Source organism: Fukomys damarensis, unplaced genomic scaffold (genome assembly GCF_012274545.1).
Source record: "Fukomys damarensis isolate Sample0158 unplaced genomic scaffold, DMR_v1.0_HiC HiC_scaffold_18, whole genome shotgun sequence".
Lineage (NCBI taxonomy): Eukaryota > Metazoa > Chordata > Mammalia > Rodentia > Bathyergidae > Fukomys > Fukomys damarensis.
Genome location: NW_022900930.1, coordinates 8899120 through 8927015, shown reverse-complemented (window position 1 = coordinate 8927015; position 27896 = coordinate 8899120). Strand labels below are relative to the sequence as shown.

General features: G+C 39.8%; 1 protein-coding gene and 1 long non-coding RNA gene across 10 annotated transcripts in view; both read left to right on the top strand.

Annotated features, from left to right (window-relative positions):
* LOC104848384 overlaps positions 1–14738 on the top strand; it is a 34019-nt gene extending 19281 nt beyond the window's left edge. The window contains exons 1-4 of one of the 3 annotated variants that reach the window (XR_002024743.2): positions 12948–13249; positions 13718–13837; positions 14152–14229; positions 14600–14738. This is a non-coding gene — a long non-coding RNA (uncharacterized LOC104848384). Of the gene's footprint in view, positions 1–12947; positions 13250–13717; positions 13838–14151; positions 14230–14599 lie in introns of those variants that run through there. The other 2 variants (XR_776391.3, XR_002024742.2) reach the window with 2 other exon arrangements.
* The window catches only part of Nrg1 (neuregulin 1), a 1021078-nt gene that overhangs the window by 707191 nt on the left and 285991 nt on the right, over positions 1–27896 (top strand). The gene's annotated exons all lie outside the window — the stretch shown is intronic.

The following is a 27896-nucleotide window of genomic DNA, read 5'->3' as shown; positions in this document are numbered from 1 at the left end:
AAAAAAAAAAAAAAAAAAAAAGAAAAGGAAAGGCAGAGAGTTCCATACCTATACCTGCTGCTGTCTGTCCCTGCCCCAACTAAAGGTTTCACTGACAACCGAAGAGCAGAACAATACATTTTCACAGCTTCACATGAGGCTGAGGTGTGCAGAAAGATTTCCTCAAGGTTTGATCCAACAAGACAGAAAGTGCAGTTTTGGTTTTTATTGCAAAATAATTCTCTTAACACAGACCACTATTCGATTTGAAAACATGCAGATCCTATTCCTGAGCAATGCTATGCTGTGAAAAGGCCTGAGAGTAAATGCTCTCGTATCTAATCCTGGCCGCGCCACTAATTTGCTCTGTTGCTCTGAAATGAAACCACTTATTCAAGGTACCCCATCTCTAGAAAGGAGAAATGTGGCTGCGGTGTCTGTTTCACACATTGTAAACAGGAATCCTACAGTTCCCTTGGAGGTCTTCCAGGTGCCAGGTTTGAATGAGGCTCTGGACTCTTCAACCTGGATTCAGGTAAAGCATCTTCACCTGTCCCTGCTTCACATACTGAGCTTTGTCAGATGATTTTGTTTGAGAGGAGGGATTTTGTTGAACTCTAACATTAATTGACTGTAAAATTATGAATGATAGCTGAAAACAAAATTAGGGTTCAAGGTCTCTTTGTGGCATGCTGTCAATAATGATCTGGTACAAGAAGAAATTAACACACACACATATGCACACCCACAAAAGGGCAAAACCTGATTTTGGTGGTTGCACAAATGAGATATGCCTGCCAAGCTGGTCTCTGAAACATCCCTTTACCTCTCTGCCAATGTGATCTAAGCAGCATTTTTTTCAGCCATCTACATTGTGATCCATATTTTATTCTTTTTGAAGCCTTCAACCTGACAGCCCTGCTGCATGAACTACAAGGGCAACCCAAGTTCATGACTATTCAGAGCTCTTACAGCCTTGTCCTGCCAACTCAGTGTTTCAAATAGGAAGAAATGGCAAGAAATGGGAAAATATGCTGAGAAAATTCATTGCCTTGAAAAGCAAGGGCGGAGAAATGTTTTACTCTCATTCTTGTTGAAGGGGCTGAACCAGCTGAGTCAGCGCTGCACTGAACAGATTGATCTTGTGTTTTTCCTGGCGTTTCAATTCTAATCCCAATGCAGACAAGTAAAGGCCAGAGAGCCAGTAGAGTGAGCCAGAAATGCCAATCCTTGGAAAGGTTTGGAAGCTAATTTAGAGGAGAACTCTGAGCCCCTCAAGGCAATGAGGGCCAGAAACCTGTTACAACATATTAGGGCTTTTACTACCAACAATAGACCATACCTCACCTCACAGCTTCCTCTGGGTCCAAATTGGATTGTTCTCAAACCTCTTAGAAACTTCGGTGTTATGAATAAATAGCGCTCTTCAACCTCTCCTGAACCATGTGACACCCTAGGCATCATTGATTTTGAAAACAACAGTTCTAGCGGGGTGGGGGTGGGGTAATCTAAGAATAGGGTGTTGGTGGATTCCACACCCGCGCCCTCCTTCACTCTGGAATAGAGAATGACTGTATGGTCCCCATCACAACTATACCAAATTCTGATCAACACAAATTCATGTGGAATCACGGGTTATTCATTCTGTAGTCTGCTCTACACAGCCATAAAGCCTGTGGAAGGCAACGGAGCTGGACCACTGCATAGATGAACCGACTTGAAGTGCATGCTTTTCCACAGATTAAAGCATCTCCTTCATTTGAACGAAACTCTGCTTTATTGCGTCTGTTGTCTGTGGTGCATTTCTTTTTGGGACTATATTTCGAATATATTTCTATAGAAGGCAGATTTGACGTGAAGGGTGAGAATTTGCAAAAATGTACAGATTATAAGCAATTTATGGTCACTTGCATTATTTGAATTTGTCATCCGCTTTAATATTTCTCCTGATTTTTTCTTATATTTGAATTATTACGTTTATTAGATGAAGGAAACAAATCGTTAGCCCTGTAGTTATTGTTTGATAGAGGAAAGAAAAATAATATATATGAAAATGAATACTTAAGACTGCAGAATTAGTTGCAAATGTTCTAATGTAACCTTTCCCCAAGATGCATGCCCAAGTGTCGGTAATTGTTTATTCCTCTCTCTATTCTCCTTGCATTCTCTATCCTCCTACCACCCTGTTACAAGTTGCTACAGCACAATCCATCACTTTGCATCTGCTACCTTAAAGCTTCTCACCCTATGAAAACGACAGATGGCTGAGTACATGGTATAGGAGAACGCAAAGCAGGCTTTTTGGTATACTAACCTCATTATTCGGTTTTATCTCTGCGGATGGCTGTAAATTCAGCCCCGGCTTAGAAAGGCTACACCGTGGTCTCTAACACAACAGTGATCCGGAAGTCACTATACACTCCAGACACTTCCGTGATCAGCCACTAACATATCAGCAGAGCATTAGAGTAAAGGCTCTGGAATCAGCCTGATAGGTTTAAATCATGATTCTCTCATTCACACCCAAAATGTAACCATTTGGATAGTCATTTTATCCACTTTCAGCCTCACACCCATTATTTGGAAAAGTCTAGTTCATACTGGGAGTGTTATCATTTTAAATGACACTAACGAGATAAAGCGTAAGTGTGGTGTCCAACCCTAGTGCTACAATCTTGATGATTGTCTACTTCCCTCCTTCTTCCCTCCCTTGTTTTATTTCTTTATTTTTCTTCCTTGACCTATCCAGGAAAATTGATAGAACTGGCGGTGGCTATCAAGTGTCATCTTCTAACCAGCAAAATCAGTATTAGTATTTGGAAATTATTAAAAATGCAAATATTTGAGCCTCATCCCAGACATTATACATCAGAAAGTCTGGAGTTTGGGGCCCAACAATCTGTTTGGTTTTGGTTTTTGTTTTTTGTTTTAACAAGGACTCCAGAGGATTCTGCCTCTGAACACTCTGGTATGAGGCTCAGTGTCAGACAAGGAAATCTCTGCCTGCAGTTAAGGTAAGGGGGAAAGACCTATGCTGTTACTTACACTGCAGTGGGCAGAGTGATGAGATATTCAAAGGCCATTATGAGTACTAGGAGAAAAGCACCATCTTGAACAGCTCAGTCTGTCAGGGGTATGCCTTCTATTCAAGATGGAAATAAGGATGGAAAAATAGTACTAGTATCAGCTGCTGTGTGATTATGTAATCACTCTTGGGTCATAAAAAACATAGGAGTGTTGACCCAATGTGCTTTTTTGGAAAGTTGGGCCGTGCAAGTTTTAACCATTGCCGATTTAATAAAAATTAAAATGTTGTTGCAAGGGCCAGCGACAAAGAGGAAGCAGTTAAATGGTCTATCCCGGTGGTTCCCTTGAGGAACCTGTTTCTGGGGGTTTCCTTGAGACTATTATAGGACTGGCTATACACTGAGGTAAGACTCAACCTGTATACTGGATACATTCGGATACATAGACAACTCCATGGAATTGTTTCCACATGCAGTGATTATATAGGACATTTAGACAGCCATGTTCTCTCTGCACACCTCTCCACCTGAGAGCTTAGTTTTAACTAAACTTCTTTTCTTGATCTTCTAGAGAAGAACCTGTTGGTGTATTGGCAAGTTTTGTTCCAGCCACAGGAAAGAAAATGGAAGGAGTTATACATCTTTTAGCTTAAGAGTTAACTTATTTTTAATTAATCTGAAGAGTTAACTTTTTGACAGAATACTCTGTGGGGAAGTTCTGGTGCCATTCCTGTTCAGAGGGTTTCCATTCTCATTCGTCTAAGGGAAGGGCACTGCCCAGTCTTTCCCTTAGAGGATCAGGAGAGTGTATTCATCGTAATATGTATTGCTAGTCGTTGCTAGTTTGTTTCCCATTTAACTTTTCCAAATTAACTCTATTGTCTTGATCTTGAAAAACTAAAATAATAGCTTTAAGCCAAATTCTAGTGCTCAGCTCACATTACCTAGAGCCAATAGAGGAAAGAGAGAAAGTAAGATATGAGTCATCTTGGAACATCATGATCCTTACACTACATGTTTTTTAAGCATTTTAAAAACAGTGCTATGTATTTCTAATATTCAACTGTGTTACAGTTACTCTACCTGAACAAGTTTTATTCATCTGGAAAGTACTTACTTAAATGCTCATAGAATTCTAGACTAGTTAGTGCTGAATAGTAAAAAATATAATGTGAGCTACATGAATAATTTAAAATTTTGAATTGAGCATGTTAGCTCATGCCTGGAATCCTAGACTTTAGGAGGCCAAAGCAGGAGAATTACCAGTTTGAAGAGAGTCCGGGCTACCTACTGAGTTTCAGGACAGCCTGGACCACAGCATGAGATTTTGTCTCCAAAACAAATGAAGAAACTAAAGCAAAAACAAAAAAGTTGGAAGCCAAGTTTTGGTAGGTGAACAGAAACAGGCTAAGTTTAATAATATATATTTAATTAATATAATTAATATAATTGATATATTTAATAATATAGTCTACTTAATCTAATGCATCCAAAATATCATTTCACCATAATAATATTTAAAATCAGATAGTCACATTCTGTTTCTCATGTCAAGTCTATGAAAATTCAGTATGTATTTTATACTTATAGCGGATCTCAATTGGGACTGGCTGCATTTCATGTTTTTAAGCCACTTCTCACTCGTTGCTATCAAATCATACAGTACTTCAGAAAAAGTGTAGACTTACTAAAAACATAATTCTATAAGTTATTAAAGTCTCCCAAAGTATGACCAAGCATCCGAGGTAAACACATGCACTGACAATAATTATTGTAAAAATACAAGATATGTTGAGTATAAAGCAAGGCATTTGTCGGTATATCTGCTAAGAAAGAGTTTTTCCTATTGTAGTACTAAAATCTCTACTTAGAAGACAGCATTGTAGCAGGGGTGTGGTGTGCAAGCAAACACCACTTGCAGGTACAAGCCGAACACGCTGGGAGTCTGAGGCAGGAGGATCTTAAGTTTGAACCCAGTCTGGGATCTTTAGGAATTTATCAGGATCCTATCTCATGATAAAAATTTTTAAAGAGCCAGAGATGTAACACCATTCAAAGGCCCTGGGTTCAGTCCCCAATAGTGATACCAGAAAAAAGAAAAAGAAAAAGACAAGACAGTATTGCAGTGCCGCTAACAGGTGTAGATATTTGAAACAAAATATTTCTGTGCTAGTTACATCAAAACTACATGGGCTTCACCAAGCCCCAGACTCCCTCCATTCCCAGATGTTGTTCATGTTTCAACCTTTATACATAGAGAACACATCTTACAGTTGATGTGTGCATTTAATACAGTCATGTTTCTCATTTTCCTGAACATCTGCTCTTGACTCTGTTAAGGCATCTAAGTTTGTGGGGAAGAGTTTCCTTTCGCCAGAGGAAGAGTCATCGTACACTGTGTAGTTGTGCTTTCTTGAGAATATGTTTCAGTTCTTGAGAGATAAACTTCTTAAGAGTTTTTCTTAGGGATTAGAGTTAAAAGATGAGAATATACAAATAATAAATAATGGAATTAAGTACCGATATTGAATAAGCAAAGATGAAACAGATAACACACAGCTTTCTGTTCCAGATCCACTTAAATCATGTGGGATAAAAGTGTACTGGGTTCTGTGGCCCTTAACCTTGTTAATACTGTTCTGTGGAATCTGCTGGAGCTGAGGTTTACTGTTTTGTTGTTCTTTATTTGTTTTTGGCAATGCTAGGGAGAGAACCCAGAGCCTCACGCATGCTAGGTAAGCACTCTGCCACTGAGCTACATCCCCAGCCTGAGCTTGCTGTTTTTATAATAAAGGATCTAGTGCTCTCTGGTTAGTGACTCTGTTTCCTAAAATTGAAATCAAAACAATGGCTGGTGCCGCCTGTGCCTTATACCACTGCCCTGTCCCCAGGGGCAGGCAGGGTGGCCTGCCTACATTCATGTAGAAGTAAAACTAACCTCCTGTCATTTTTGTCCTATTTTACTAATTCTTTAAAGTGCCTTAGACAGGAAGGATAAATTATAAGGAAAAGATGACTGGGAAAGAGAACCGAGGTTATGATTCTTTCTAAATATGTTTGAATTACTTAAAGCTGTTAATCTTTTGGGTAACAGGTTCATTTTTATGCATGTCACATTTATTTTCAGAGGATTGCAAACCCAATTCTCGTAATATTGTATGCCAGTTGAATAAGAGGTCAGAGTAACTATAATATAAAGCCCAGCAAAAATGTCTCATCAAAACCAAGTATGTATTCTTTTACGTATATGCAGCGTAAAATGTTGTTTATCACTCTCCCTACTCCAGAAAAAATACTGTGGAGAAATGGCTGATTGTCCCCACACACCTTGTTTATATGGTGCTTCTCCTCTTTTAATAGTCTCAGTAAACAGATTAGCTGGGGAAACACAGCAGGGGAGGATCACTCAGTCTGTTGATGGCATCAGAGAACCGAGTGTCTGGTGTTGGGGACTCTTCCACAGGAAGGCGATCCTTTTCTAAGGGCCAGGGTCTAGACCGTGCACGTCACCGCTCATCCTCTGTGTTTACGCCCAGCCACCAGGACAGCACAGACTGCACAAACACGGCGATGTTTCAGTTCAAGCCCTCAACCGCAGGAGGCGAAGAGCACGCAGCTCCTGGTGGGGTGCGCCGGGCTTCTTTGTGGCCTGATGGAGGCTTGTGTCTCCACTTTCTTTCCAGGGAAGGGGTAGTTTTGGTTTTTGTTGTTCTCTTTGTACAAAGTTCCGTTTTCATATTTCCTCTTAAAGATCCTATCCTTCTACTACCAGCCTTTACAGACAGCTTGCCTAGAATCACTGAAGAATCACCACCTTATTAGTAGCCACAAGTTCAACATCAAAGGTCTCTTTAGATGTGCCGGCTGTCCTGTGGTGGCAGGAGTTTGTTGTTTTCAACCCAGGCCTTTCTTTTTTTTAATAGTGCTGGGGATTGAACCCAGGGCCTCACACATGCTGTGCAACCAAGTAGGACTTTCAGATTTTTCCAAATCCTTTATGAACCCCAGAATTGAAAGACAGGATGACAGAGATTGATCTGAATTTAAATTACTGGGTTTGAAGAGTAGGGTAGGAAAAGGACCAAACGTGAAGTACTTGAAAATTGGCTTCCTGGTCAATAAATCAGCAAAGAGATAATATTGACCACCAAACAACAACTAAGTACAGAAAAACAAAGGTTTGACTTGTTCCCTACCACTTGCAGGCTCTGGCCAGAGTTTCCCCCTCTCTCAAATGAAAGCTTGTCTCTTTAAGCTGCGAGATCATGGCTGGCAGTGAGCTCACAGGCACACCGCACTATGTGTGAGGTCACGTTCATAAAGCCCTCCGAAAGCAGAGCAACGTGAAACAGAAGGGCTATTACCGTTCCAAGATCATTTTATAAAAGTGAGCCTGAAGTTCACTGCGATGATTAACAAGCTATTAGAGTCAAGGTATTGATTGCTCTATCTTTGGAGCACCTAATGCATGAGCAACAATAGGCCACACACTTAAAACTTTGTTTCTTCCTGTGCACTCCTTCTCCACAACGGTGCTTCCTTTGAGAAGAGGCAAATCATTTCATATACAGGGCAGGACATCTTTAATGCAGGTGGTGGAAAAGAGCAAGAGCATCCACACTGACTTTGTGTTGTTTTCCTGATTTTGTCTCTCTGATAGTGTTAATATGGATATAAGACGTGAAAAAATTGGAATGTGAAAAGTAGAAAGTGGTCATATTAAGCATGTTTTATAGCTTGTTTTTTAATCCTTTTGGCTCCTATTCTTCACAAATCACAATGTTATTGACAGTTTCCCATGTCAATCGATATAGATTTCTATAATTTTTATCGGCACAATATTTTATGAAAGATATTAATGTGTTTAACCGAAGTCCTGTTGATGGACACAGGTATTTACATTTTTGTTCTCCTAAATGATGCTCTGCTGAACCTCCATAGTTCATTTTTGAGCTTGTGACCCATTTTTTCCCCCTAATGAATCCCCGGAAGTGAAATCATTGGAAGAAAAGATGTAGAGATTTTGTATCTTTGAGCATATTGCAATATACCCCAGAAGAGTCATGTGAGATCACTCCCCCCCACCATGTAAGACGCTCCAGGTGCCTCCAACCTTAGCAGCACCAGGTGTTGTCAATGCTTCTGATCTTGGCCAAACTGATATGAGAATGGAATGTCTCATGGCTTTCATGTTACATGCTAATCATGCCCCATCACATGTGACTAAATGCAGTTGTTATGTGTCAGGGGAGCTGGTTTAACTCACGGCACATTGTTTGCATCTGTGTTACAATGAACTATGATATAACAAAGCTTTCCTGTAGTTTTGAAAAAGAAGCCAAACTTTCGCATGGTTTAAATTACTCTCTCATTTACACTTCCATGTGCTGGATCACCTGGGAAGCCCTTTGGAGGGTCTTTGGACATGTCCCAAGCGACCCAGTATCAGCTGTGAGCTGCACTGTCCACGAAGGAGGCTGTTCAGGCCCCACGAGTGCACTCAAGAGAGCCCTCTTAGTAGCAGCACCACTCTCTAACCCTCTCTGACTGACACTGCTCCTGGGGGTGGCCTATGGCGTGGCATTGCCTGGGAGGTATCAAGCCCTCTGCCTTTAGCAATAATCTTTTGTTATATTTTTAGCCTGTTTGAAAGGTTATTGTGTGAAGGACAGGTAATTGAGGAGACCTCACACTTCATCAGAAGCATTTCATCTTTATTAGACCACCACATAAGGCAGTATATTTCTCCATTTGCTGACAGATTATGCCAAGATTTACGAGGTCTGGTCTGCATGAAAGCAAACATATGTTTGGGCAAGGGTTCAAATGATTTAAAGATATAGGTTCAGCCCTATTTGAATACAAGAGTCAAGCCTTTCTCCTTTTCTCCCTGCCCCAGAGGCTAATCCCTAGATACACACCCGCTCATGCTCAGTAGTGCTTCCAGGTATTGGCTTTGAATGCAGTTTCCCATGAAGGCACCTATGGCTGGTTTATTGTGAGTCGACATCAGGCAAATTCACCTACCTCAAGTTTTCTTCTGATGGCTAATGGATCAGTTTGGAACTCAGCCATAACGTGTTTTCCTCAAATTCCTTGCAGATAGTAAAGAGAGTGGAATGAAAATGTTATCTTAGGCTAACATTTGGCAACTTGGTATTTGCATTCATCCAGAACAGTGATGGCAAACCTTTTAGAGGTTTCAGTGTTATACACAGCTCACCACAGTATGTGTGCTATATGTTAGCCACCACCGATCTAGAAGTTGATTTCTTCTGCCTAGTCCCTCAGCCTCGGTCTAAATAGCTATCAAAAATACAGCCATCTGTCCAGCAGCTCTGCTGGTATACTTGGACGGATTCCATGCTTGGTTGGGTCTGGACAGTCTGTCCCCGTGCCCTCCTTGGATTTCCCAAACTCTCCACGTCACTAAGAGTGAACCCGGTCTCTCTGGTCTGTTGCTCAACCCCAGGTGTCCTTTACTGCCCACACCCTCCTTCGCTGTGGCATCCACAGTAGTAGACTTCGCATAAAAGGCCAAGTGTGCCTAAGACACAGGTCTGGAAAGCAGCTTAGGGCCTCTTCAGCTAAGCAGTCTCAGGCCAGCCAAGAGTCTCTGGATCATCACTGGCACTAATGCTTCCATCCCTAGGACCCTTGCCTTCATAGACTTCAGTATGGCTTCCCAAAACATACTTACCTTATATACTTATCTTGCTATTTTTAGGGCTCAGTGAGATCCAAAGCACTGATGCTTATTTTCTGGGTTAGAAATCAAGACTATCTGGTAATGAACAACAAAGTGAGGCTTTATTGTTTCGGTGGGAAAAAAATGCATTAGAGTGAGTCAGAAGATCTAGCTCTACCTCTTACTAGTTTCAGAATCTTAGGCAACTCTATGGATGCAGCTGAGCCTTATTTTCCTTACTTACAAAGTATAATAAGGTAAATGAGCTAATATATGATTGTCCCTGGCATCGTATTTGGCACATTGTAGGCACCCATTTAAAAAGTGGCTGTTACTATGACTTAAATCCTCTACAGTGTTGCATTTGTATTACTCACTGCATTGTTAGTAGCATTTCTCTAACCCGCCCCTGAATGTGAAAGGTACTAAATGGAATGATATCTAAACTGCGAAGAAAGAATAAGCATCTAAATGCCGATCTCTTTTTGGTGACATTTTCATCAAATGCCAATATTCAGAGGATAAGTGTCTTTGGGCAGGAAAAACTGGTGATTTTCTTAATATCCATAGTACGGTCTAATCCAGAAAGCTGTAATTAACTTTCTACTGAAATCTTATATCCTGTAAATAAATCTAGGGGAAAGTGTGAAGGCTGTGGGAGAGCCTGACTGCATCAGGACCACATACTACTCTGCAGTGGCTATAGGTGTCAGCTTGGTTCAAATCAGGGCCTCCCGAATTCTGCCCCCAGGTACAAATCACCACCTTCCACCTATCATTGTAAATAAAGTATGGTTGGGACACACCTATTTGTTTATATTTATGGCTACTGACATGGGAGTGCTATCTGATTGCAATAGTAATTCAGAGCCCTCATTGCCACAAAGCCATGGGTACCAACTGTCCCTTCACAGAAAAGTCTGCCAACCTGTGACTGAGATACCAGCAGCGCTGCTTCTGGTTCTGTCATGCAACATTTCTACTGCCTAAATGCTTCAAGAAATGTACACATGAATTTATTCGGAACAAGAAAAAAGGCATCCCCGGTACCACCACTGGGTACACATTTTGAGCAGGGCTGGGAGCTAGAAAGGGAAACTGAATGCCTTCCAAAGGAAAGTGGTTTCTCTGGCTGGGACACAGAGAGTAGAACCTGTGGAAAACCGTCGATCTCTATATAATGGCTGAAAAAAAAAACAACCTTGAAGATGATTTCCACAGGGATTACATTAGGTAAGAAATATTTAATAAATAAAAACAATCAGAATGTGTTCCACATCAAGATCTATTTTGGAGCACAGACCAAATGGATTGTGTAAGGAGAAATGAAAAGTCAATTTAGATTAGCTCTTTTAGTGGGAAATAAATAACTATATAACTATACATAAGAATAACTACATAGGGCTGGGGATTTAGCTTAGTGCTTCGGTGGCCTGCCTTGCAAGCGCAAGGACCCAAGTTCAATTCCTGGTACCAAAAAAAAAAAAAGATGATCAATCAGAATAACTACATAAATATCCAATGATGAGAAAAGAATGTTCATCAGTTACCTGAGGTTGCTATGAACTGACTAGCCTGTACATTAATGTATCTATTTTTAAAGTTTCTTATTGATGGGTGAACATGTGTGTGTGTGTGTGTGTGTGTGCGCGTACTTATATATACACTGGAAAAGAAAAAAAAGAACTGAATCCATTGTTTGAAATAGAAAAGATTTTTGAGATATTTGAAATTGCATGACACAAAATATTGGGTAGCTCATAAACAATTCTTTTCATTTTGGTTTATAGTATGTCTGAAATACAGAACTGATTAGCTACCCTAATAAGTTTACTTGTTTACTGAGCAGTAAGTGTCACCTTAGAGGATGCTTAAATTTGTGAAGATGATAAATTGGTGGATACACAGAGAATAGAGCTACAGGCCCCTGTCTCTCTGAGCACCACCCCCAGTCTCCAATCCGTACTCTACACACACAGCTTTCCCGTCAACTCTGCCCATACTGTCTGTGGGACACACAAAGCATATGCCCAGGATAAGCTTCTCTTTCAGCCGCCTATCAGGTTTTCAGCATGTGCTTTGGAGAGATAGCGGCGTTGCTATGCGCTGACATACACTGTAATAATGTCGGCGCGGCAGAGCGAGTGGAAGATTCTACTTTTCCGATAAAGATCAGTTGCTGTTTCCTGTCTTGAAGACGAACGTTGAGCAAATGCAAAGGTCATCTGTGTTTGTATTAACAATGCAAGAGTTACACTACATTTTCGCAACAACATCAGATCATTATTTATCCACTTGTCCTTTTTTATCATTCCTTTGAACTGCCTGCATTTGCTTATCGTGATATTTCTAAGTCTGTAAACAGCTCAAGAGTAGCTGCTCTATTTCTCTAAATAGAGTCTTAGGTCATTTTATTATCCAACATTATAAGTCAGCAGAATGTGCCCCATCTGCTCTCCTCCCACATCTGGGGTAACTTTAACTCTTTATGTCTATAGAAAACTATGAGAGCCATTGTGACGTTGGTTTGTTACTTTTCCCTACCATACTGCTTACTTACCTATGTATCATTTTCTCTAAAAAATAATCAAAAGGAAATCACTAAAAATGTCTTTGAGGGGGAACTGGGTGGGAGACGGCTTTAAACATCATGACTTCTCTCGACAGTCTGCTCCTTCTTGTTTTCTATTTCCCGGTTATTCTTCCTGAGTACCGCCACTCAGAGCTTCTTCCTACCAATCCAGAAAACCTCTGAAGTTGTGAAGCCGCAAGGACCTGTGGTAGCCAAGGGGCAGATCTGTGTAGCATAGGATCTGGGTGTGAGACCAAAAGCCCAAGTCACTCAGCACTCACAGACTTGCCAATATGCCGGTCATTTACTGGATTTCCTTACATACTTGATTTGATTTTCACATTTGTGCGCTTTGCCGGTATCAACACATTGGTAGACCTGCTTTCCATTCACTTGACTACCTTCAGTGTGAGAGATCTTTCAGTCACTAAGGAAGAAAATGAACCATCAGGTTTGGATCACAATGCATGAGGCAAATCATAGTTTGTCAGCTGATTATAAGGCACTTCTAATGTGTGGGGCAAAGTAAGCATGCTTTCACTTTTGTATTGGGGAAAAATAGTCAACATCAAAGAATGTTAATTATATTGATTAACTTCAAAACAATGTGAAGAGAGGTAGTTTTAACTGTGTATTTTCTCTCTGGTTGCCGTTTCAGCTACAATATGGCTAGGTTGTTCAGTGGTAACCAACTATCCTCCAAATCTGACCAGTTTTTTGACTTAAATTTTTGTTTATTTCTTAAACGACACTCCATATCCAGTGGGAGTTGGCAGGAGGCTCTGCTCCACAGCGTGCTCTATTTGGGACCCCTGAATTGCAAGAGTCTTCTTTTAGTACCTGACAGTCACCACACAAAGACAAGGACAAGGTTGAACCATGACCTCTGTCTTCAACTTCGATCAGGACATCACTTCCATCTCAGTGGCAAATCTAACTTCATTTCTTGCAGGAATGCAATTCCACCCCCGAGAGGAGAGGCAGGTACAAATAAAAGAAAATAATGCCCAACACCCCCTTAAACACTTGTATCATCACTTTTTCTGTTTGTTTCCCTACAGATCCTTTTTAAAAATATCAGTTTGGAAACAGCTGGTGGAAATCAGCTTCATTAGTTCCAAATCAGGGTCTCATTGTTGGGTATGTTGTGGTATCTTATTAGCAAATTTCATCATAGGTTTCAGTGGAAGACTCATTTTAGGGTGATCCCTACCCATAAAACTCCTGCTTTTCCTGCTTATAGAGGAAAGGAGCATACCCTTTTCCAGAAGGGACAAGCTCATTCCTGCTCAATTAGCTGTTGGTTTCCTTTGACGAGTTACTGAAACTTGAGTACTAGGTACAGAGGCGTCACCACTCAGCAAGTCCACAGAATGTGTCTTCAGCATAGCGCCCTGTTCATTCCTGATGCTCTGCATCACTTTTCCTGATGAAACTCAGCTTTCATTTCAGCAAAAATGAGTTGTCTTGGACCTCTGACCTCACTTGAAGATGCCTTTCTTTTGGATCTGCCCTATATATTGACCCACAAGTTCAAGACCTGAGAGATATCTGCAGGCTCTTTTATAGCAGGTAAATTGCTTATTTTTGTTTTGCTTGTGGCATAGGAGCACGTGATAGTTGCCCCAGTACTTAGAAGGCTTATGAGAGTTTATGTCACCCGTCTGTGTGTCAAGGTTCCCATAAATGAGCACTGGCTTTATCACCCCAAGTTATAATCTTATGTGTACTGGCAGAGTAATTTCAGACCTTAGTGATCTGACAGTGGAATGGAAAGAAATGTGATTTCCTAATCTCATTAGAGGAACAGGTATGCTTTACAATGTAAATGAGATTAGTGATATACAAGGCGTTTATCCAGAGTTTCTCCTCTCTCTGTTTTGTAGAATGATGGGACTCCTGCAATGGGGGAATTTGCAAAAAGCAATGACTTCAGACACGGTGCACTTCACTGAAATGTGAAGGTAAGTGTTTGGAGACTCTGCTTTCTTAGCATCGAGTCTTTGCTTCATCGTACAGCCTCACACCTCCTCTTGGGCCTAAACACAGTGAAGCCTCCTTTCCACCTGCAGTGCTCCCTTCGCCACTGGAGGATTAGCGATGCCAATAAAATACCTAGGCTCTTTGGCAGTGACTTACACAGATGTGCATGTTTCTAATTACAGGAAATTGTTAGAACATGACTTGGACTAGATATACACAACTCAGAATCCAGGAAGAAACAGTGCTTTGTTTTCCAAAAGAAGAAAATAAGAGCTTCATTTTAATCATTTCCCTTCCTTTCTCTCTCTTTTTGTTTGATTTCCATGCATGGGCAATATCTTAAACTGGCAGTACAAGAAGTTCTTGCAAATGATGGAACCATTTCTTCCCTGACATCGGACATACTTCGTCTGTTACCTAATTTACCATCTATCCACGTCCTCGCTACAATTTCTTATTCAGAATTCTGTGACCTGCCATTGTTTTGGGATGAGACCATGTAAAATTTCAAACAAGAAATGTAAATTAATTAAAGAAATTTAAAAACACATATCTTTATAGTTTGTGCATAATTTTTGCTTTCCGATCTGTTTCTTGCCGGTCACAAAGGTTAGAGATGAGTGAGATGTGTGTATATGGAAACAGAGTGCACTGTAGGTCAAATGGGCAAAGAATTTGTTTAGTAAAACCCTCCTGTTCTTGAATGTGCTATCATAATTTGCATCTTCAAGTTTATATGTCTCAGCCTTAGGACAGTGCTACTATTATTGCTGGTGGATTTTGCAACCTGATTTTGACTCACTGAGTGAACCACACAAAATCACCTAAGGCCAAATTCCCAGTCCAAAAGAATTCCCTTTCCAGGGGTGAAAGCTTTATCATTTATGACCCTCTTGAAAATTCTCCATTACTTGAATCTAGAATTATTTTAGTGAAGAAGCAAATATTATTCCCTTGCTTCACCATATCCAAGGAAATAGAGAAATCTAGTACCATGTCATTAAAGAGCAGTAATGATATATTTTGCTTTCTCCTAGAACAGCTTTACCAAACTGTTTCACATACTGAGGCTGGGCAAGGTGGGGGGGATTTGGAGGGGATGGAATGAGGTTAGAGATGTGTATATAGAGAATCTAGCATCCTGATATTGGAGTGTTTTCATAGAAGCTCAGGAGAGAGCTGCTCTCAATAATCCAAGTCTCTTTGTAACAGTATCTGACAGCATGTATACGTCAGATGACATCCATCAATAAAAATAAATGGTGACTTAGATTTTCCTTTCATTAAAATGATGAGTAAATGGCAAACCAGCTAAGAGGCAATGAGTAAAGACATCCGTTTGCTAGAAAATACATTCTTTGCTACTGGAGACATGTATGGTCTGATCATATTTTGTATTACACTGCATTTTTAACTCATTAGAAATGTTTTCTTAATGTTAGTTTTTTTCCTTCTCTTGAGTTTATTGGTACATTTTAGGTGTACAGTACAGTTACATTCATCATTGGGATCTTATACCTTTACATGACAGGTCTTGGTTCTTATTTTTTCCCCTTACTGCTGCCCTCCCTTCACCCCCTCCTCCCTTCCCTGTTTACAAATACTTTATTTCCATTTTTTCATTTTTATGTTAGTTTTAACATCAATTGGCATTCATTTGTTGAGCAATCACTTTAAATCGAGCATGAGGAATATGAAGATGACTACGAAATGGTGCCTGCTTCTCAATAGCTCGCAGTTTAGAGAAAACTGTGGTGATTATAGGTACCATTGATTGACCTGTCCTTCAGCATATTACCCCATTCAGCCCGTTGAATGCTGACTTTATGTGTGAAGTGAAGATGGTCTCACACACACACTCACACACACACACACACACACTCACATATAAATGTGAAGCCGAGAGAAAGCAAGTGCATCACCCATGGTCACCAGACAAGTGAGTTGGTATTCAAGCCTAGATCTTTTGGATTCTAGAACCTGTGCTGTTCGTCACCACCCTTCTATTGCTTTTTCATTTGCCTCTTCATTTGTTTATTGTGAACTGTGTAATACGGAAAGGTAGTCAGGAATATGGCTAAATGATGGCTATGATAAAAAGCCATGCATACTCTGATTAGCAAAGAGAAATGAAAGCTGTCGAGTGAACTCCCACCTTTCAGGAGGATTACATACTGTTCTGCCTGAAGTCCTCATCTAACATTTATTCTCAGGCTTCCCGAGAACAACAGCCTCTCCAGCCCCCATTCTGCCGGGACATGGAGTGTACAGCCCCCTATGCTGTTGGCTTCCTGGTCTGCATTTACCAAAGCTGTTACCCTATATTAGTCCTCAAGAGACAAAGCTTCCAGGAAGAGTCACCATTCCCAGAAGTCCTTATAGATGCCCATTTTCAAGGTCAGGACCACCTTGGTAAGGTGTTTGCATAAAACCTACACCAGTGCTGGTGAACCTTTGAGAGCTTTCACTTGTAACAGAGAGCTGGCTGCAGATGCATGCTGTAGGGTTTGCCACCGCTACCCTAGACTATGCTTATTTTGCCATCATGCAAGATATTTTAACAATAATTAAATTACATTCATTTTTTATTGATTACTTCAATCTCTCAGATTGTTTTCTGAGAAAAAAGATTTATGTCCTTCCTTTTGTGTAAAAATGAGCGAAAAATTGGCAAAGTGAATTCTAGTCCATTTTTGCTTCGATAATCACTATAAGCCTAAATACCTGAATATTGTCAGTGGGTATAACACTCACCTTACAAGATTCTTAAGCATCTTAAAATGAGATAAGAAGGCCCACAAAGGAGGCTGGGAATGATGGTGCACACCAGTAATCACAATTCCTCGGGAGGCTGAGGCTGGAAAATTACAACTTTGAGGCTAATCTGGGTAATTTAGTGCAACTCTGTCTCAAACTAAGAAATAAAAGGGGCTAGGAACATAATTGTGTGGTTGAGTGCTTGTCCAGCATACGCAAAGCCCTGTGGTCAATTCCTGGTACCACATACACATCAAAGAAATCCCATTTATAAAGAAGTTACTTTATACATGATGGGCATTTCTATTTATTTGATTGTTTGTTTGGATGGTTTTTTTTTTTTTGAGACAGGGTCTCACTATGTAGTTGAGACTGACCTGGAACTCATTATGTAGTCCATGCTAGTCTCAAACTCACAGCGATCCTCCTGCCTCAGCCTCCCGAGTGCTGGGATTACAGGCGTGCGCCACCACGCCCGGCCTATTTGATCAATAAAGTATCTCCCTTCCTAGAAAGATTTGTGTTTTAATAGAAGATAGCAAACAAACCCAATGTGGAAGCAATGATTTTCTAATTGTGGAATTGTTCTCATCTGTAGGTGTGTGTATTTTGTTAGGGTGCATACAGGGAAAGCAGGACCCTTGAAATAAATGTGCTATAACTTCCATCATTAGGGAGCCCTGGGCCCATCCCTACTGCGGTGATGGCAAACCTTTTAGAGAGGATTGCCCAAACTACCACTTATTTATAGCAATGTGCCTACACGGCAGTTAAACCTGAATACTGAGATTTTGGTTCAGAAAAAAAAAAAAAACCCTCATACATTAACATCTTTCATCATAAAAGTAAAAGAACCCCCATGCCATAGGTTGATCACTGCTACTGCATAGTAATGAGAAATTAGAAGATTCAAGAAGCATAAAAGAGTGGCATATAGTGATAGCCAATTATGTAGTAAACACTGTCCTATGCTTTTTACATTTATTATTCTGTTTAATCCACTCAGCGCCCGGTGAAGTAGATATTACCAATTATCTCCATTTTATAAATAAGGAAACTGAACCTGAGAGTTTAAATAATTAGCCCAAGACCACATAGTTGAAAGGCAGATAAAGAATTTGGATCAGATTTTCCCTGACATCAAATGCATTTTTCCACTCTAGTACACTATATTTATTATCACAAAATAGTACTGTCTGCCCTCTCTGAAATGAAACTACACAATCTTCGCAAATCTTATTTAAGGGGAGGGTTTTTGTAAGGGGCAGTCAGAGAAAGATTAAGTTAAATTTCCCATTATAGGTCACCAAAGGAAGTGGAAGAATGCTTGTATTTCTAGTTACAGCACACAGCACTGCAGTACTCCTGAGTGGATGCTGAGCGATGAGGTCTGAGTTAGTCACAGCACATGGGCCACACGTTGTGAGTCCCCCCAGCAATACGGACAGCCTCAGGGCGCTGGCTGGTGATCACTCTGGAGAGATGGGTAGGACACACCGGGGCTCTGTTTCCTGTCATCTCTATTTGAAGACCAGGCAGCAACACACCAAAGGAAGAACGACGGATGAGATATCAGGAACAGATTTCATGTCGGAACGCAAAAGAAATACACACGTCTAAAGGAAGTCTCAGCCTCACTCCACTTCCACCCCACCCCACAATTAGCCAAGAAGTGAGTGGAGCCCCAAAGGGCGGGAGAGGTTTTATATTTTGGCAATTCTTACCAGGCTTGTGGAGGAAAGGTCAGGATGTCCAGTAGCAGAGCTATGGAAACTATTAGAAACTGAGCTAATCGCAGACTTCTTGGTGCGCCTCAGGAGATAGGAAGGCATTTCTCCCTCTCAGGCTTGTATTTTTTCCAATTTTCCTTGTTCAGGAAAGAATTAATTCTTTAAGCAGTGTGACCTCCTGCTGTGATTTCTCAACTCCACAAATGAAAATAATTATAGATTAATAATAGACTGAAATAGAAAAGGTTATGTGTGGAGCAGATAAGTGGGAAATGTTCTGTCTTGTAACCTGTATTGTTTTGGTTCCTGGCAACACAGAGGACCCATTCTTGCCTATTCAACTCTAAATGAGGGTTAGAACTCACCTTGCTTTCCTGCTGGTGTACATTTTCAATCTTAGAACCAAGAGCATGGTTTGGCGTAAAAGAAAAAAAAATCTTCTTAGAGCTGATATATTTTTCTTCTCGGATTGAGTGACTTGTATCCTTTCTCAGGCGGCATAGCTGGGTACCAGTTTAGGGATATTTCTCACGGTAAAATTTTAACTTATTGAGAACATTCTGTGGATTGAGCACTGAGATAAACATCTTACATGTATTATTTGTTCAAAAGATACTTCTTGAGCAGCCACTGGGTGCCAGGAACCATGTTGGGTCCTCTAAGACCTGTCTTGTCTCTGTTCTCTCATTACCTCTGGGGGAAAAAATGGGCAAAATCGTCCTTATTTTACAAATTTTACAAAGTGAGATTCAGAGAATGTAAGTAACATACACAAAGTCATCCAATTATTTGTGAGACAGGAGGCAACCAAAGGGCTTAGAGTCTCCTGGCTTCTCGAACTGTTAATGCTTCTGAAGTCCAGATCAGGCCCACTTTGGGGGCCACAGCCCTCCATGTGCAGCTCCCCAGGCTCCCTCTGGATCCTGTCGGATGCCATGAGGTACAGAGCCTCAGTAGCAGGTAGTGGGTGCTTTCCAAGTTGACAGGTACCCAATTTGACAAAATAATTAAAAAATGATAGACTAGAATTATTGTCAGTGGTTACCATCTCCGTTGCATTGTGGCGCTGGCCTCCTGCATACACCAGGCCTATGTTTTTTGCTGATTGTTAAAGTTAGGGGAGGTGAAGGAAGATGGAAGAGAAGCAAGGTGTTTCTGTCAGTGATTCTTGAAATAGACTCTTTCTGGATTCACTTACAGCTCTGTATCCAAGAGTCATAATTAGTTTGTCTGCTGGTTGAGTGGGCAGAGGTATCCGTGTATCACAGAAGCGTTCTGAGGGAATTTCTTCCTAATAACCAAAGCAACTTTAGGCAAAGAGAAGGAATGAAGTTCACAAATATGGTAATTGCTCAAGTCAATGAGTTAGTGGTTTCGTTAGTGGACACTGCCTTTTGACCAACCAAAACAATTATTTCCCGGCAGAATTACAAAAAAGCATTTAGCATAATCTGTGTATTTCAAGAGGGCCCTTTTCTGCTGCTGCTGGAGTGCTTGTGAGCTATTATATTTATGTTAACTTGGTAGGTAGTTCTATAAATGTGTCTGGTTAAAATACTCCACAAGGGCCAGGGATTTAGCTCAGCGGTTCGGTGGCCTGCCTTGCAACTGCAAGGACCCAAGTTCAATCCCCAGTACCAAATAAATAAATAAATAAATATTAAAAAAAAAAAAATACTCCGCAAACTTCAGTGTTTCACATTTGCCAGTGCTTACCATCTCAGTTGTCTTTTTCCATAGTAAAACTATTTTCAGGCTAAAGTTTTTTATGTAAAAAATTTAAAATAAAATAAAATTATTTCACAGTTGTAAAAAATTAGAAGTAAAAAAGTTTTCACAAATACTTTCTTTTTTTGTTCCGTATATATTCCAGAATGCTTTAGTACCTCTTAATATGGTAAAATCTAGCCATCCTTTATTTGCATAGCTACGTACCAGTACTTCTAGAGTAAGATTTTTTTAAATTGAAGCTGGACATGGTGGTGCACACATGTAATTCCAGCACTCTGGGAGGCTGAGGCAGGAGAATCACAAGTTTAAACCAAGTTTAAAACCTTGGGCAACACAATGACTTAGCAAGACGGACCCTGCCCCCGGTTTCAAAACAAAAATAAAAAAGAGCTGGGGGTGTGCTCAGTGGGAAGTCCCAGGTTTAGTTCCCAGTACTATGAAGAGAAAGGAAAGAAGAGAGAGACACAGAGGAATAAAGAGAGGGAGAGGTAGAAAGAGGGAGAGAAGGGGGAGGGAGGGAGACGGAGAGAGTTTTTAGTGATAAAATGATTTTATTGCTCAAAACAAGGACTCATTGTATTATGCTTATTCATCTATGATTTTTCCATTCTTTGAAATCTGGAATAAGTCATAACTTTTAAGCTCTCGCAAGGTGAGTGGACTTTCATTTTGTTCCTCAATCTTTATTTCTGAGGTTTTCAACAAATAATTTGCTTGGTAAAAAGAGTTGAAGCTTAAATCAGCTTTATAATTATCAAGTGACCTTTCAAGCTCCCCCAGTAGCAATTCATAAGGAAACCACTAATTTCGATTTTATCCTTTCTTATTTCATTTGGGATTGCTAAAACACCCGTCCCATCGGGACCTGTCATTCCCTCTTGAACAGTTGCCAAGGTCTTTCCCTCCGTAAAGGCCTCCACTTGGGCTGTCAACATCCTGGCTCTTGGGGAAGATGGCAGCGTATTATAGAAACCTAGTACAGCTCTATGTTTGGAAATGCTGGTGATTTCACAGAGGTTGTATTTCTTAATAGTACAGAAAAAATTTTTGTAAAAGCGCTTATCATTTTAATAGTAAAATGTCCATATCGTAGTGTTGAAATGAGACCTTACATGGCAAATACGGACACACATATTGTGCGCATGCACACACACGCGCGCGTCCGCGATCTCTGATGGGCTGTGGAACCTCAGCACCAACAGCCCGGTCACAGTTCTGCCACAGGCAGGCAGCACTGGGTTTCAGGTTCTGCACGTGCAGGTGCTCCGTCTTGGCCTACGAGTCATTGTTTGCCTCCCCCGCTTTTTTTTTTTTTCTAAGCCATATGGAGATTTTCTACTTCCTCCTTCAGATTTGGAGCTCATCCAAATGCAGAATATGGGGAATTGTGTCTTGTTTGGGGGTTTGTTTGTTTGTTTTTCCCGTCCGAGTTGTTCTGTTACTGTGCTGCTGTTGTTGTTTGCCCTGGCTGGAGCTGGTCTTGGAAAGCTGTGCACTTTCCAGCCTCCCTCGGCTCCTTCTCAAACTCAGTGCCATGGCCGTGTGCCTCTTCCGGGGCCGCGCTTATCACCGCACACCGTGGCCGTCTCTGACCAGGGAAGGGTTCCTTAAGAAAAAATAGATGAAAAGTGCGGCTACTTCTTCGGCAGAAAGGACGCGCCATGTTCGCCGTTGTCTCCCCTGTCATCAGTATAGAGCCTGAGTGTATCATAAACTCTGAGAAAAGGCTTGTTAATGGGCACATCAACTTTTGAGAACCTCATATGGTCTTCATTTGGAGCACGTTTCCATTTCACCTGGTTGATTTTCATGAAGACAGCACTAGGGAAGGAGGAAAGAAGTACATTATTCTGCACAGTGTATCAGGGTGCTGTATTGTGAGCATGAAGTTATAATTTGGAGGACTGAGGATTTAGCTCAGTGGTTCCGCTGCCTGCCTCGCAAGTGCAAGGACCTGAGTTCGATCCCCAGTAGCACAAAAAGAAAAAGAAAAAAAGACTCCAAAAGAAGCAAGGACCTGTTCGATCCCCAGTAGCACAAAAAGAAAAAGAAAAAAAGACTCCAAAAGAAGTTATAATTTGGTTGTATGTATCAATGAAGATTGTCTTTAAATTTCAGAATTTTTATTACCATAAAACACCTTCAGTGCTAACTAGTATTGTTATGTTATTTTGTAATGTTTTCTGTAGGAAACATCTGATTGAAATATATTTCTTTAGATATTTTTGTTCTACTTCATTAGCTACACTTTCTCCAATATATAAATCCCACTCAAGAAATAAGATAGATATTTTGGATAGCAAATCTTTTAGATGTATGTTGTTTATGGTAGCTGTAACTTAAAATTTCAACTTAGAATAGCCTCTTTTAAAATAGTCTATCAAATTTTTTTATTTTTAGACAATTATAGCTTTACATGCATTTATAAGAAATAATAGAGTATTTTTTAGCCAGTTTCCTCTAATGGCAATATATTGTAAGACTTTTGTACAACTAGAGTGTTGACATTGTTATAGTCAAGATGCAAAACATTTTCATCACTGCAAGGATTCTTTGTGGTCAGCCCTGTTATAGTTCCACGGACTTCCTTTCCACCCTCCCTCCTCCAAATCTGGTAGCCATTAATATTTTGTCATTTTAAAATGTGATATAAATGGAACCAAACAGTTTTCAACTTTTGGATATTGATTCTACTGTGGTCTCTTGGTGATTCTTTTCATTAGCATAATTCTCAGGAGATTTACTTAGGTTGTGATGTATCAGGGGTTATTTTCCTTCTGATGGCTGCATCATCTTTCACTCTGTGGATAGTTAATCATTTACTCCCTGAAGGATACTGTTGGCAATTATAAATAAAGTGGTTATGAACATTCATGTTCAAGTTTTTATAAATACACATTTTTATTTCACTATGACAAATGCCAAAGTGTAGATTAAGGATCTCTGTGGAAGTTGCATGTTTAGTGTTTTTAAAGAAACTGCCAAAATATTTTCCAAAATGGCTATGCCATTCCACATTCCTACCAACGAGATAACAGTGATCCTTTAGTGGCTAATGGTGTTGCACATCTTTCATGTGCTTATTCATCATACGTGTATCCTCTGTGCTGAAATGCTCCTCTGGGATCTTGGCCTGTTTTCTCATTGGGTTGTCTTTGATTGATAACGGTGAGAGTTGCTTTTAGATCCTTGGTACCAGTCCTTTGTCAAATATGTGGCTCGCAAATAAATTCTCCCAGTCTATAATTTGTCTCTTCTCTCTACTGGATTATTTACAGGGTAAAAAATTTCCGTTTTGATTAAAATATTGTTTTATATTTATTTGGCAACCACATATCTAAAGTTTCTTCTAATAGGAAACCTTGTCTTAGGTAATATAAAATTTTTACATGTTCAAGACTCATAGGGCCATTTTAACTCATGTCATGGAAATTCAGCCTGCAGAATAATATAAATAGAATCCTAAGTTGCTAATTGCTTAACTGTCATTTCTTGCTCAAATCTTAAACTGTATATTGTCTTTAAATAACTCTATGCCAAGGAATGAGGATACAAAGCTCCTAATTTGTGGTTTCTTTGCTTCAGGGACTTACATTTTATTGGATTACATCTAAATTTTTACTTGATAATTTCCTTCCAGGAAGTTCATGACAGTATTGTTTTCTAAATCTTCACTACCTTTTGATGAAAAAGAGAGATAAGTTCTTAATTTCTCACTTAACTATGAAACCCGAAGAAATAAAATAACTTGTATGTCCTTCCATAAGCCACAGTAACAGATTTTCCGTCTTGACTTTAACTTCCAAGCCCTATTTTGCAAACCAGATACTATTTCAGGCATAAAAGATTGCTTTCAAAAGTATATCGGCACTTAACTCAGGATAACTAACCCTGCGGTAAAGTTTGTAATATTAAGTTTAAAGTGAATTTTCTGGGCCAAGTTATAATTATGTAAAAATGATATCTACATTTGAGCCAAAGTAGAATTAACCTCTGAAAAAATGAATGAGGTGACTTCTGTAATGATATAACTATCCATAACTACTTCTGGGTTTTTTGTTTGTTTGTTTATGTTTATTGGTACGTCTTAGGTATACAATACAGTTCTATTCATCATTGGGATCTTGTACCTTTACATGACTTACCTTGGTTCTTATTTTCCCCATTCCCCAGCCCTCCCTTCACCCCCTCCATTCTTCCATGTTTACAAACACATTGTTTCCATGTTTTTCCTCTTTACATATTTTTTTTCTTTTCCCTTTCCCCTATCCCTCTTAATTCAAGTAATTTCTGATTTTTTTGAAGAAAATCATTTTTGGTGATCATGGTTTTACTAGAGAGATCATTTTAACCTTTGATAATGTACAGGAATTTGATGTGGCTGAGCATGCGGGAAAATGAAGTGATGAGAAAGGGTGCCCCAGGGTAGCATAGCATCACAGCTGTTACCATGGTGATGGATCACGATGTCACAAACTCCTGAGACTGACTCAATGAACTATTTGGACAGAGGATGAAAAGTAGTAGTGGTTCATCAACATGTATGTCGTCTTTGTTTTCCATAATATCATTAATTAAAATGAAGAACTGGGTATTTCTCAATGAGGTTATATAAAGACATTGTGCATATTCAGACTTGCCTGAACATAGCTAAGCTGGTTTTAAATTGAAGTTTTTCCCCCCCAAAAAACCCAAAACCATCATAAACAGAAATTGACTTAGAATTGCGTCCTTCTTTCATTCTGAAAAGCACACTCGTTAATGAGAGTTAAACTCGTGAAAATTTTCGATGTGCTTGCTCTTTTTCTTAGTGAATGGTGATGTTTTTTCAATTTTAAAATTGGCACAAAATACCTAGAGAGAAAAGTTCTTGATGCTGTCATTCATGATCTGAAATTAAGAAAATAGTTTTAGATTTAAAATTAGGCACTTTCCCTAGTCACTTGGGTTGGTACATGCTTTGGGCTAGGTTTCCATGACACAGGCAGATGCAAATGACTTGGCAGACTTGATGCCTGCTTGGTGTTTGTACCATCTCCGTGGAAACAAACACCCAGTGTGCTGAGAGCACATATTTGGCTCTGTGAGTCAGTTATTTTACATACCTGGGAACTTGCAAACCTTCCTCTGACTCTGATATCAGAATCTAGACAATCCCTCTCCTTTCAAGGGTGTTTAAGGATCTCAGAGAGAAGCTTTATTTTGGAGTCCCAAGAGACCAGAAGTCAGTCTGGATTTTCTACTAGAACTTAAAACTATAATGTTAACAATGGCTCCAAGGATTAGTACAATGAAAAATTTCTAAATTGTGCCACTCATGACTTTCAACTCTTAGACTTGATTTTCTCATGAAAGTGAAGCAAACCTTAACTGGTTCATTGTTGATAGTTATTTATTTTTATTGGTACATGTTGGCAGTATGGAATGATTACATTTATTGTGGGGGGGCTGGTACATAAACACAGCATGTACCTTAATTTCTTTTTCATCCCCTACGCCTCCCAACCCTCCCTTTTCCCTCCAACTCTTGGTTCCCTTCCTGTCTGCAAAAGCTCTATTTCCGTTTTTTCTACAGTTCTTTCTTTTCCTATTGCCTTTCCTTCCCTTCCCTTCTTCCTCCTCCATCTTTTGTTCCTCTTTCCGATCTCCTTTCTTCCTATCTACCTTTTCTTTTGCCCTTCACTTACGTTTCGGGTTTCTCATATAAGGAAACCATTTAATGCTTGGTATAAGATGGGTTCTTCATAAATGATAGTATTCCCTTCACAGCAGGTATCAACAAGATCTATCCCACTGGTGTTTGGCATGCATGGAATTAATCCTCCTCTATCCCAGAAGCATACAGAAAACATATTCTCCATCATCTTCCCCTCTCTCTTATCCTGGAGAATTCATGACTGTTATTAGCTGAAGCTGTTCAGGAAGGATATTGCTACACAGAGACAGAAAAAAATGGGCTTCTCTTTGTTCAAACATACACCTTCCTTTGAAGAGTCAGACTCTTCCCTCTGCAGGTTTACCTGAGCCTAGACTGAGAAACCTGTGTTTCTTACGTGCTGGAGGAAGTCAGATCCATTTTTTTCTGCATTGCCCCTCTGGCTTTTTGGCACTTTCCATGTCCTCATTTGGAAAGGATTCATCGTGTTCTGCCTCACAAAGCAACTCTGTTGTTGCTCATTTCCACTACAGGGAAAAGGTGAAAGATCTCACTCAGGCCTGGGAACAATGGAAGTCCCAGAAGGAGAGATTTGAAAGTTAAACCTGAGTTGCCGCTCAGCTATTCTAAAATACAATTGTTTTTGCTCTTTGTAGAATGTTGTAAAAATATTACATCATCTTTGTTGTTTTTTCATACAGCCTATGATTAGGCCAAAAGGTTAATTTGGCTGTATACCAAATACTTAAAAAAAAAAAAAAAAAAAAAAAAAGGACAAGAAATCAATTCAGTGAGGACATGGCATCAAAAGCTAGTTCCATTTAATCAATTCTCTTTGAGGGCTGTCAAGCTAAAATTTGAGCTAGAGAGTAGATTCCAAATGAGAGAAAGTTGTGATCCTTTATGGCATCTGAAGTTTAGAAACTATTCAGTTATATACCATGGAACACACTAACTGTGGGTATCTTGGAAAGCTAAATGGCCAGGTCTTCCCTTTGTCTTTTGCCTACTTGTAAACCCTTAGCTTAGCACTGATGGGATCATAGAATATCTATCTTCTAGCCCACATAAGGGGTGAAGTTAGTAATACATTCCTCAGAAATGAAGGACACAAGCTTCAGTAAAGGAACAGTGAAAGACAAGGAGAGAGTGGACTGCTTCATACAGAAAAGATACTAAACGGTGGACCTTGCCAACAAATAGCTTGAATAAGGAATGAATTTTGGAGAAGTGCTATTTAATATGAAAAAAAAAAATAGATGTTATCCTGCATTTACTAGAAAATCATGATTTTCCAGAATGTATTTATTTCTCTGATGAGTTGCTTAAACTTAAAATGAGGAAAAATTTTTATACTCTAGAAAATAGTCTAGAAATTTCTTGATGGTGTAACTCTCGTGTGTTCCTTTCTTAGACCAAGGCCAATGACAGAGTACTTTAAATTTAGCTGGGCATTGATATGCACAATGAATTTTTTTATGTTCCCACACAGGAATTATCATACCTGCTTGGAATTCTGAATAGACAAAATGGATTCTAATCTTTTTTCTTCTTTGTAAAAGAACCACAGCATCAACCAAGACATTAAACCGGTGGACTTATTCATAGATTGATATAAAGTGGGCATTTTCCAAAGGCCAAGCTGCATTTTGCTTGCCCTATGCATTTTCATCATATTTTTCTGTTTGCCCCCCATACCACAATGAGGAGCATCATTCTTTCCTCAGGAAGCCCACAGTTTGTTGAAAGTTGAAGAGGTGTTCTTGACTAGCGC